This window comes from Macaca nemestrina, chromosome 6, assembly GCF_043159975.1.
Source record: "Macaca nemestrina isolate mMacNem1 chromosome 6, mMacNem.hap1, whole genome shotgun sequence".
Taxonomy (NCBI): domain Eukaryota; kingdom Metazoa; phylum Chordata; class Mammalia; order Primates; family Cercopithecidae; genus Macaca; species Macaca nemestrina.
The window spans coordinates 174,929,860-174,940,829 of record NC_092130.1 but is presented as its reverse complement, the minus strand read 5'-3'; the positions used below and the strand labels follow the sequence as shown (position 1 = coordinate 174,940,829).

Genomic DNA, 10,970 nt, shown 5'->3' with positions numbered 1-10,970 from the left:
ACACTGTTTTATGGTTATTTCTTGATTGTATGCCAAACAAGTGGTGGCTTATTTATGCCTCCCCTCTTTAGACCATATAGGGTAACTTCCTGACAGGCCATGGCATTTGTAAACTGTCACAGCGCTGGTGGGAGTATCGCAGTGAGAACTCGTTGCCATGTTGGTTTTGGTGGGGTTTAACTGGCTTCTTTGTGGCAGACTGTTTTGTCAGCAGGGTCTTTATGGCCTGTATTTGGTGCTGACCTCCTATCTCATCTTGTGACTTAGAATGCCTGACCATCTGGGAGTGCAGCCCAGTAGTTTTCAGCCTTATTTTACCCAGCTCCTGTTCAAGATAGAGTTGCTCTAGCAGTTGTCAAAGGCTACTGACATCTGTACCATGTAAAAATAGACAATTATTATTTGTTAATTAAAAATAAAATGAAATAAAAGTGTATCATGAACTGCGTTCCCTGCCATTACATATGTGTCTTCCCCACTAAAAACATACGTTAGTGAACATAGTAAATGTTAACAGATTTAACTGTTCAAAGGATCCACACTCAGATTAGAATCAAATTGGAAACGTTTTGTTGTTTTAATCTAGCTATGTTGCTTTTCAAAGGCACACTGAAAACAAACTTATAGACAGGTTGAAAATAAAGAGGTAGGATAGAATAATATATGGCAGGCCACCAAAAGAAAGTTGTTAATGCATATAAAAATTAACAAAGAAACACTAAAATGATGCTTTTATTTATTTATTTATTTATTTATTTATTTATTTGAGATGGAGTCTCGCTCTGTCACCCAGGCTGGAGTGCAGTGGTGCGATCTCGGCTCACTGCAAGCTCCGCCTCCCGGGTTCAGGTCATTCTCCTGCCTGAGCCTCCTGAGTAGCTGCGACTACAGGCTCCCACCACCACGCCTGGCGAATTTTTTGTATTTTTAGTAGAGAAGGGGTTTCACCGTGTTAGTCAGGATTGTCTCAATCTCCTGACCTCGTGATCCGCCCGCCTTGGCCTCCCAAAGTGCTGGGATTACAGGCATGAGCCACCGCGCCCGGCCAAAAAAGATGCTTTTAATGGTAAAGAGAAGACTCATTAAAGATGGAATACTATTAACCTATAAGAAACTGACAATATAGTCCCATAATATCTAGCACAAAAATTGACAAAATATGAGGAAATATTCAAAATCCATAATGATTACAGGGGATTTAGACTACCTCTATCAGGAAACAATAAATCAAGCAGGCCAAAATGCATAGAAGAATATGGAAGATTTAAATAATATATTAAGAATTGTGATCTGTGAAAAACAGTGACCCTTGTAGAACAGATTGTTTCCAAGCACATTTGAAATATTTATAAAAACTTGACCATTCACTAAACCACAAAGAAAGTTTCAGCAAACTCAAATTCTATCACATAGACCAGATTTTCTGACCTCAATCTAATTACAGTAGAAATTTATGAATTTATTCATTTTCTACACATATATACACATTTGAAAATCAAAACACAGTCTAAATAATTCATGAGTGTACATGCATCTGAGTATGGGCAAGACCCAGTTACATCTGTTGTCCTCATGTGATTATTAATAGCACTCTTCCACTTACTGTCAAACATGCTTGATATATTATGTGGACATCCTATTTAAAAGGAAAATTATAAAACATTTGGAATTAAATGACAAGAATTCCTTGTCAAACTTCTGCTTTGCTCCTGAAGTAATAATTTGAGGGAAAACAGCCTGGAAAAAATAAACTGGGGTTTCAACTCAAAGAATAGGAATAAAAAGAATCAAAAGGGAAATCATAGGCACCAAAAAATACAGAAAAAGGAGTAACAAAATAAAGACACACTGATGAAAATGAAAACTATTGCATTAGTTTTCTGTCTAGCTGCATTAGAAGCTGGAAAGATAAAAATGAAGAAAAGTTGATTGTTGAAAAGATGAGTCAAATAGATATACTTCTGGCAAGTCTCATCAGAGAAGAAGAAAAGAAAGGAGCTAAAAGAGAAAAACATACAGTATTATAAATGAGTGAGGGTGAAACCTATATGTTCATAATTTTGAAAGCTTGGAAGATATAAACAATTTTCTAGGAAACTACCAAAAATTAACTTAAGAAAAATAAACAATTAGAATCGTTCCTAGTCTTTCAATAAACTGGCCAGTAGGCAAAAATCTCTTTCAAAGATAGAAGAGACATAAGCTCTGACAGTTTTGTATGCTAAGTCTTTAAAAATCAAACATTAAAGAACAAATCATTTCAAACTTACCCAGATACTTTCAGAGACTAGAAAAAGAAGAAATACATCCCAGCTCATTTTGAAAGAGTGTTATAACTTTTATATGAAAATCATCAAGGACAATACAAGAAAATATAGTCAATCTTCCTTATGAAAGTAGATACAAAAGTATTAAATATTATCAGAATTAGGTCAGTTGTCATGCATCAGGCATCTATTGCTGTATATCCAACCATGCCAAAACTTAATGGCTTAAAACAACCTCAGTCCTTCATTTTACCCACAAATCTGCAATGTGGGCTGTGCATAGCATTCACAGCTTCTCTCTGCTCCGTGTCACATGGGCCAAGGTGGCTTCGCTGGAGGCTGAAGGACCTACTTTCACAATGGCTCATTCAGCTGGGCTGTGGGCTGGCGACCGCACTTCCCCTCCACGTGGGTGTGTCCCTGGGATTTGGGAGCTTCCTTCCTGATGGTGGCAGGTGCCAAGAACACAGAGCTCAGGAGAAGCAGGTGAAAGCAGCACCACCTCTTATGACCTTGCCTGGCAAGTCCCCCAACAGCCAGGGCACATTTAGATCCCCAGGGAGGGAACATAACCTGTCCTCCCTGTGGAAGAAGTAAGAAGTCACATTGCTAGATGGGCAGGTGAGATGAGAGACCTTGTTAAAGCTGTGAACACCAAGTATCTGGGACAGACAGGTCTCAGTCAATTTAGGAAGTTTATTTTGCCAAAGTTAAAGACACGCGCCTCTGACACAGCCTCAGAAGGTCCTGACACAGGACCCAAGGGCACAGCTTGGTTTTATACTTTTTAGGGAGACATGAGACATCAAATTGGTTCCACCCGGAAAGCCAGGACAACTAGAAGCAGGGAGGGGGCTTCCAGGTCGTAGGTAGGTGAGAGACAAACGAATGGCTGCATTCTTTTGAGTGTCTGATTAGCCTTTCCATAGGAGGCAATCAGATATGCATTTATCTCAGTGACCAGAGGGCAACTTTGAATTCTGTCTGTCCTTTGTCCACAGGGAAATTCCTTGTGAGGGAGGTATGTCGCTTTTTAATCTTAGTAGCTACCTTTCTAGGAATAGAATGGGAGGCAGGTTTGCCCTAAGCAGTTCCCAGCTTGGCTTTTTCCTTTGGCTTAGTGATTCGGTGGTCCCAAGATTTATTTTCCTTTCACAAAGCTGTTTTTGAAAAATACAACCTGTCGCCCATCACATTGGGAAAAAAGTTATGATCCATTGTGCTTTTCCTAGGATTGCATGAATTATGAAATATCATAACATCCATTATTATAACAGTCTGTTAAGGATTAAAGGACATAAAATACCTCAGGTAGATTTTTTAAGTAGACACTGGATATTAATAAAATTGAACCCAAATCATGATGTAAAAATAAAAAAGAGGCCGGGCGCGGTGGCTCACGTTTGTAATCCCAGCACTTTGGGAGGCCGAGGCAGGCGGATCACGAGGTCAAGAGATCAACACCATCCTGGCCAACATAGCGAAACCCCGTCTCTACTAAAAATACAAAAATTAGCTGGGCATAGTGGCATGCACTTGTAGTCCCAGCTACTTGGGAGGCTGAGGCAGGAGAATCGCTTGAACCCGGGAGACACAGGCTGCAGTGAGCCGAGATCGCACCACTGCACTCCAGCCTGGTGACAGAGCGACTCCATCTCAATAAAATAAAATTAAAATTAAATAAAATAAACCTTTGAGAAAACTAAGAATAGAAAAGAACTTTCTAAACCTGATGAAAGATGTTTTATCTACTAAGAACTAGAGAAAGCACCAGACTCAGTAATGAAACTTCAGGAGCATGTTTGTTAAAGTCCTGGACACAGCTGGAACCTTCACTGTCACCACAGAGCAGACGCTGGCCGGTGCAAACACAGTCCCCTGAGTAGCACTCAGCTGCGTCTCGGTCATCCCTCTTGTCTGCCTTTTGCAACATTTTTGTGCCTCCTGAAATATCATTAACATTCCCGGGCATTTTATGCCTTAGCTTCCCAGCTATATTTTATATTTCCAGCATTCCAGGACAAGCGTCTAATCTTACAGATGCCCTAGAGCCCCAGACATAGGAACTAGCTCAATAAATGGCTTTGGACTACCTGAAGGCTGAGGAGAAAGGAGACAGAGGGAGGGGCAGAAGGAAACCCAAGGCTGCCTGTTTCCTTCTGTGATGTAACTACCCGGGAAGTACTCCTTTTCTGTGAGCTGGAGCCTAGCAGCCCTGTCCTTGCCAAATCACATAGAAAAACAGGTGCTTCTGTTTTTCTGGGTCTGGGAGAGTTGTTTCTGCTGCCTCCTGCACAGGTGGATGGAGTCCACGGCAAGGCCACCCCGGGTTGGTCTCCGATGCCACTGCCCTCACCCTCCTCCGCCCTGCCTGGCTACCTCTCTTTGTGTCCATGATCATCAAGCCCTTTGTATTATTAGTTCCGTAGGGGTGGTAACAAAATACCACAAACCCATGACTTACACAACAGGAATTAATCAGCCTGAGAGCAAGGTGTTGGCCACGTTGGTTTCTTTCGAGGCCGTGCGGGAGAACCTGTTTCAGGCCTCTCTCCCGGCTGCTGGTGGTTGCTGGCAGTGGTTGGTGTTCCTCGGCTGGCAGAAGCATCCCTCCTCCTCTGCATGTCCAGCATCACGCGGTGTTCTCCCTGTGTGCATCTCTGTGGCCAAATTTCCCCTTTTCACGAGAACGCCAATTGGTTTGGCTTAAATACCACCCCGATGACTGAACTTTTTCACTGAATTACCTCTGTGAAGATGCCATCTCCAAATCAGGTTGCGTTCGGAGGCACCGGGGGTCAGGACTCCAACATATCTTTTTTTGAGGGGACAGAACTCAACTGTAACACCCCTCCTTCTCTGCTCAAGACCAGCAGCACTTGTTGTCTGTATTGTGATCGTGGGATGGTTAATTCAGGACCAGGTCATAATGAGCATAATGATGGTGTTGGTCCCTGTGATTAACCATCAGCTCCAGTTTCTAAAGCACTCATCTCCCAGTTGTCCACAATGACTACTCCAGTGACGATTGTTCTCTGCTAAAACCGAAAGCATCCCAAGCCCACTTAAACCTACTTGAGGCCAGGTGCAGTGGCTCACGCCTGTAATCCCAGCACTTTGGGAGTCTGAGGCAGACAAATCACAAGGTCAAGAGATCAAGACCATTCTGGCCAACATGGTGAAACCCTGTCTCTACTAAAAATACAAAAATTAGCCGGGTGTGGTGGTAGGTGCCTGTAATTCCAGCTACTTAGGAGGCTGAAGCAAGAGAATCACTTGAACCCAAGAGACGGAGGTTGCAGTGAGCCGAGATTTCGCCATTGCACTCCAGCCTGGAGACCGAGCAAGACTCTGTCTCAAAAAAGAAAAAAAAAAAAAAACCGACATTGAAATTCTCCCTTTTACTCAAACAGCTAAGTAATGGTTGCTTTCCCTTTATTTAGCAACGTAAATACTGTTGGCTTGTTTATAAGAAATGTTTTAACATTTAACACTCCAGGCTCCAAATGTAAATGAAATTAGGTTGGAAAATTCCAGTAAGTCAGAAGGTCGGCCAGGAAGCTGTGTGCAGAAAGCCTACAGAGCATTGCTGACTATAGATTTTGTCACCTTGTTTTCCCTCCAAGGTCGACATGAGCTGCCACTAGGAAATTTCCTTACTTCTGATACTTCGTGACCTTGAAATCTGAAGGCTGTTTTTTCCCTTCTTCTTTACCTTTTGTTTTTCAATTCACACTATTCCTGCTCCATCAGCACCCAAAGCCCTTAGTGGTGTCAATTTGGAACATGTTTTGCCATTCGTTCTAATTTATTCTAAGAGCCAGATTCAGCTTAAGTTTAAAAAAAAAAAATGCAGCTCTCCCACCCAGAGGAAGAAACAGCTGGTTTCTGCTTCTCAATTTGAAGATTTTCAGCACATTAGTAGTTCTAGCAGAGGGAAGATTTGCAACTCTGTTGTTTGATGATGATGGTGATGATGATGATGATGGTCATGATCATACTGATGACAATATCTGCCATTTTGGAACATATTTTATAGATTATAGACTGTCTCATTTATTCTTCATAACCCTAAAGGAAGCTACTATAATTTGAACCATACATGGTGAAATGTAAGCCAAAAAAGTTTCCCTAAATACAGAATTGGGAGACAGAATAATTTCATCTGATAGAAAATGCTGACGTTGTTTTTCCTCAAGAGCCACATTGACACATGAATGTTCAAATAAATTAGGTTTCCCATTCATTCTATTAGATTCACATACCAATGAGAGTGCCTGACGTGTGCAATAAAAAAATAGAAATTGTATCTTTTTTTTTAATGCTAACGAGCATTGAGAAGCAGTAAGATTTCTCTTCTTTTCTGTTTTCCTTTCTATGGAATATTTGCAGCTCTACCTGGAATTCTGTGTGATGTATGTGATCAAATTTTAAAAAGCAAAAAGATGCGATTACACTAATAGAGATTAGCGTGTGACCCAATCAGCAAATGGAAGTATGTGGTTGACTTTCACTGTCGGGTGTTTTGTTTGTTTGTTTGTTTGTTTACATATTGTCACAAGCTCAAAAGAGAGGGCAGGACAGCCTTACAGAAATAGGGATAAGGTAAGACATCTAACTCCTTAGCAAATTGTACACACAAGCATAGAAATACAAACTTTTCTAGGCTGCATAGCAGCTTCACCCTCCTGGGTCTTTCGGCACACGGCGTAAGCCCTGTTATCTCATAGCGTTTTGTAAAAATTAATGACATTCGGCTGAAGTCTAAGTTTGTCTTAAACACTCCAAAGAGAAATGAGCTATGCTCAATTTGTCTTCTCAAATATGCTCTTCTCATTGTGGATGACCCAGAAAACAAAGTCTTACCTTGCAGAAAATCCTGGTGCACGCAGGCCTGGAACACCTGCTCCGGTTCTGATCAAGAAAGACAGATAACCAGGAGGCTGTCCGGCAGAAAGCATCTGAAATAAGCAAAAATAAAGCAGCTTTTTCAGAAAACTAAGTAAAAATATAGGAAAATTCTTCATTGTGGAAGATGGAAGCTCAGAGGGGACATGACTGACATCTGCACAGCTTTGAACAAAGACCTGGCTATTAACACCCAAGACAAGAGAACTGGCTCACCTCCTTCACTTTATAGAAGGTGGCTGTAGTTTTGTTAGTCCACATCCTCTGAGGAGCAGATCCCAAGATGGGATTAAACAAGAACTTTCTTAGAATAAATACATGTGAGAGAAAAAGGAAACCAGCACGGCTGGAAGAACCATCAGAACAAAATGCAGGTCTGATCCCGAAAGAAGGGAGGGAGAGAGGGAGGGAAGGAAGGAGAGAGGGAGGGAGGGAGGAAACAAAGGGAGTCTAGAAGCATCTTAGACCATGGTACAGTTTTAAGGAGAGTTTGGTAAGACCACTGAGAAGCCCTTAAACCAAAATCCCTCACCAGCAGAGTCCCCAGGAATGGACAAACCTTAGCCTTCCTGCATCACTCACTCAGTCATTGGCTGAGCAACCCATGGGGGCAAAAAGTACAATAGATTTCAAAGGAGAGCACTAGGGCCCTTGGTTAACTCTGCCCTTATCGTCAGAGATCTGAAAGATGCATTCTCGTGGGTGCCACATTAGGATAAGCAGCAATGATGATGATGATGATGATGATGATGCCATTTATTGACAACCTATCCAAAGCCAAGGATTGTACTAGGTATTTTACATATATTAAACATAATTATCGAGAACAATCCCCCCCAGGCTGGGTATGATTGCTCCCCATTTTCTCATGAATAAATTGAAACTTGGGTAAATATTTTGCCAAGAAAGGGTGTAGAGGTGACTATCTGATCCTTCAGGCTTCATATTCTTACCACAGCAAACAAATGAGACCATTTTTGCTTCTGCAGTAAGAAATAATGAGTTCACTGAACTTATTAAGTCAAAAAGTTGAGTGTTTGGTGGGTTTGGGCAGGGGGGTTTGTTTTTACAATTTAATTTTTTTTTACAATATAAATAATTGCAGCATTCATTCTACTTAATTCATAAGTGACAATGTTTGAAACTAGAGCCATTGTACTTTCCCACCAAGGAAATCATGACCACATCGAGCCCTCAGTGACCCCAAATGGCATTTCTTATGTCTTCCTGGCTGTCTAAAATGGAGCTCAGGTATGGCCAGGAAGGGACACAGCCCCAGTACTTCTTTGGTATATGACTTTGGGCCATTTCTAGAATTGCCTTGGTCTTCAGTGAGATGGAGCAGGGACTCCTCCTAGGGGCCTGCAGGTCACCCCCAGCCCAACACAGAAATAAAGAAAACTCACAAATTCCTTCCTGAAAAATTCCAGGCACCTCGCCCTGAAAAATAAACAACTGAATAAACAAAAAGATAATAGTAGCTTCAAACAGTAGCCAAAAAAGTTAGTCAGGAGATATGTTATTCCCTATAAAAACTAAAAAGAACACCTTAACATATGTCCCTGAGTTATTTTTCAAAAACCTGAACCCCCACCAAACAGATTTGCTAACACATAGACCTCAAATTAAGGGAAACTAAAAACTAAACTCTGGCTACTGTTCTTTGTTCTAAATTTCTTCCTAAGGGGCCTGGGGGATGTCATACCCAGAAGCTAGAGCTATCGGTTTGGTGCAAAAGTACTTACAGTTTTGTTGTTTTGTTGCTGTTACTTTCAATGGCAAAACCTGCAATTTTGCACCAATCAAATAACATTGTTTTCTGCTGATCCCACATTTTTAGACAAAGCTTTGCCTCCTTAGCCAATCGCAAATCAGAAATCTTTAAATCCATCTGTAACCTGTGGGCCCCCAACTTCGAGTTGTCCTACCTTTTTAGGTCAAACCAACATATAGTCTCCATGTGTGAATTCATGACTTTACCTGTAACCTCTGCTTCCACCTTGTTAAAAACCCTTGCCTATGAGCCATGTGGGAGTTTGGGTCTTACACATGAGATGCCTGATTTTCCTTGCTTGGGGCCCTACGTAAACACCTCGCTTTCTCTCTCTACTATCCCAACATCAGTTCTCACTTCGCTGCGCCCAGTGAGCAGATCCCAGCTGGATTCCCTTACATAAGATTTCTCCCCCTGGAAATAGAAGAAATGTGCCTATTGACGTGTGGAGCATCTCGCATGGGACCTGGAATGTAGATGGCATTTGGTAAATGTGGCTTCCTTCTATCAGTTTCTACCCCACATGCACAAAGCCGAGCTCTCCTTTTTGTGCTGGAAACTGGCTCTTTCTTCCAAAAATGTATTTGATGATATCATTCCTCAACCTAAAACCTCCTGACATCACCCAGCTGTCCACACCAGGGATGTTAAAATCCCCTCTCTGCATAGCCCCATCCACATGGCCATGTACTCACTCTGTTACCCCAATTCTCTTGGTGGGGCAGGAGGAGAGGAGCGGGTGCGTGTGCCCCTGGCGGAGGGAAAGGATTCTAGGAGGGGTGGGACAGGTAGTGTGAAAAGAGTTGGCCTCCAGGAAGCTGCTCTGCAGCCCTCATTTCTCCTTTGAGAATTGCTGGTCCTCAGAACAAGTTCTAAATCCTTACCACCTGACCTGATACCACCTTCCCACTGACCAGTGCCCTAGAGCCTCACGGGGCCCTCGCCAATCCTGCCTCTTTGCCTTTGCTGGTTTATTTTCTCTGCTTAAAAGTCCTCTTCCATACCTTCTCCTTTACTTGGGGAAACCTGAAATAAAAGTCAGCATGTTGGTGAAGCTTTTGCTTACTGCCTCAGGCAGAATTAATAGCTTCCTGGTCAGCTCTGACAAATCTGGGCCCTGTTCCCTCCTGAGAGGTAGAGGATCTGCTAGAGGCTGAGAGCAGTCTCCACCTTTAGACAGAGTGCGTTTAGTGTTACTGCCTGCATCCCAATGAAACCTGCTCTGTCCTTCTGCCATAGAAATGGAATTGAAACCAGATCCGTGGCTGCCCACTGTCCGTGTTTCCCAGTGGTATGGTTTGGTTGTGTCCCCCTGCCAATCTCATCTTGAATTGTAGTTCCTATAATCCCCACATGTCGCGAGAGGGACTCAGTGGGAGGTAACTGAATCATGCGGGCAGTTTCCCCCATGCTATTCTCATGATGGTAAGTTCTCACGAGATCTGATGGTTTTATAAGGGGCTTCCCTCATCACTCAATTCTCATTCTTCTCTCTCCTGCTGTCTTGTGAAGAAGGATGTGTTCGCTTCTCCTTCTGTCATGATTATAAGTTTCCCAAGACCTCCCCAGACCTGTGGAACTGTGAGTCAATTAAACCTTTTTCCCTTATAAATTGCTCAGTCTCAGGTATGTCCTTATAGCAGTGTGAGAACACACTAATACACCTAGGCTTCCCTGAAGTGAGTTGTGGCCCTTGGACTAAGGGATGGGAGCAGGAATGATGGGTACCTGCTCAGGGGTGGGAACATGAGGCATCAAGTACATCTTCTTCAGGCTGCCCCTGATGTGCTGGTGACTGGTCCCACCAGGCAGGTGACAGTACCCCAGAGCAGTGGAACACTCTGAGATAATGGAAGTGTTCTGAGATGTCTGCTGTCCAACGTGCGAGCCACTAGACACTTGAGCTATGGCTAGTGCAACTAGGAACTGAAATTTCAATTGTCTTTAAATGTCTTTAAATTAATTAAAATTAAAATAGTTACGTGTCACCAGCGGCAACTGTATCAGCCAGTAGAGCCCCT

The 10,970-nt window shown here is 42.6% G+C and overlaps 2 long non-coding RNA genes across 3 annotated transcripts; both read right to left on the bottom strand.

Annotated features, from left to right (window-relative positions):
* Positions 1–826: 826 nt before the first annotated feature.
* On the bottom strand, positions 827–5,150 carry LOC139363927 (uncharacterized). Of its 2 annotated transcripts, none has more exons than XR_011625168.1 (3): positions 5,015–5,150; positions 4,732–4,927; positions 827–1,057 (listed from the first exon to the last, which is right to left on the bottom strand). It is a non-coding gene; the product is annotated as an uncharacterized lncRNA (long non-coding RNA). The 2 variants fall into 2 exon arrangements; XR_011625169.1 differs by lacking the exon at positions 827–1,057 and adding an exon at positions 2,384–4,211.
* Positions 5,151–5,707: 557 nt separating this feature from the next.
* On the bottom strand, positions 5,708–10,768 carry LOC105489461 (uncharacterized). Its single transcript, XR_011624364.1, has 3 exons — positions 10,678–10,768; positions 7,134–7,228; positions 5,708–6,280 (listed from the first exon to the last, which is right to left on the bottom strand). It is a non-coding gene; the product is annotated as an uncharacterized lncRNA (long non-coding RNA).
* Between the last annotated feature and the right edge of the window lie 202 nt (positions 10,769–10,970).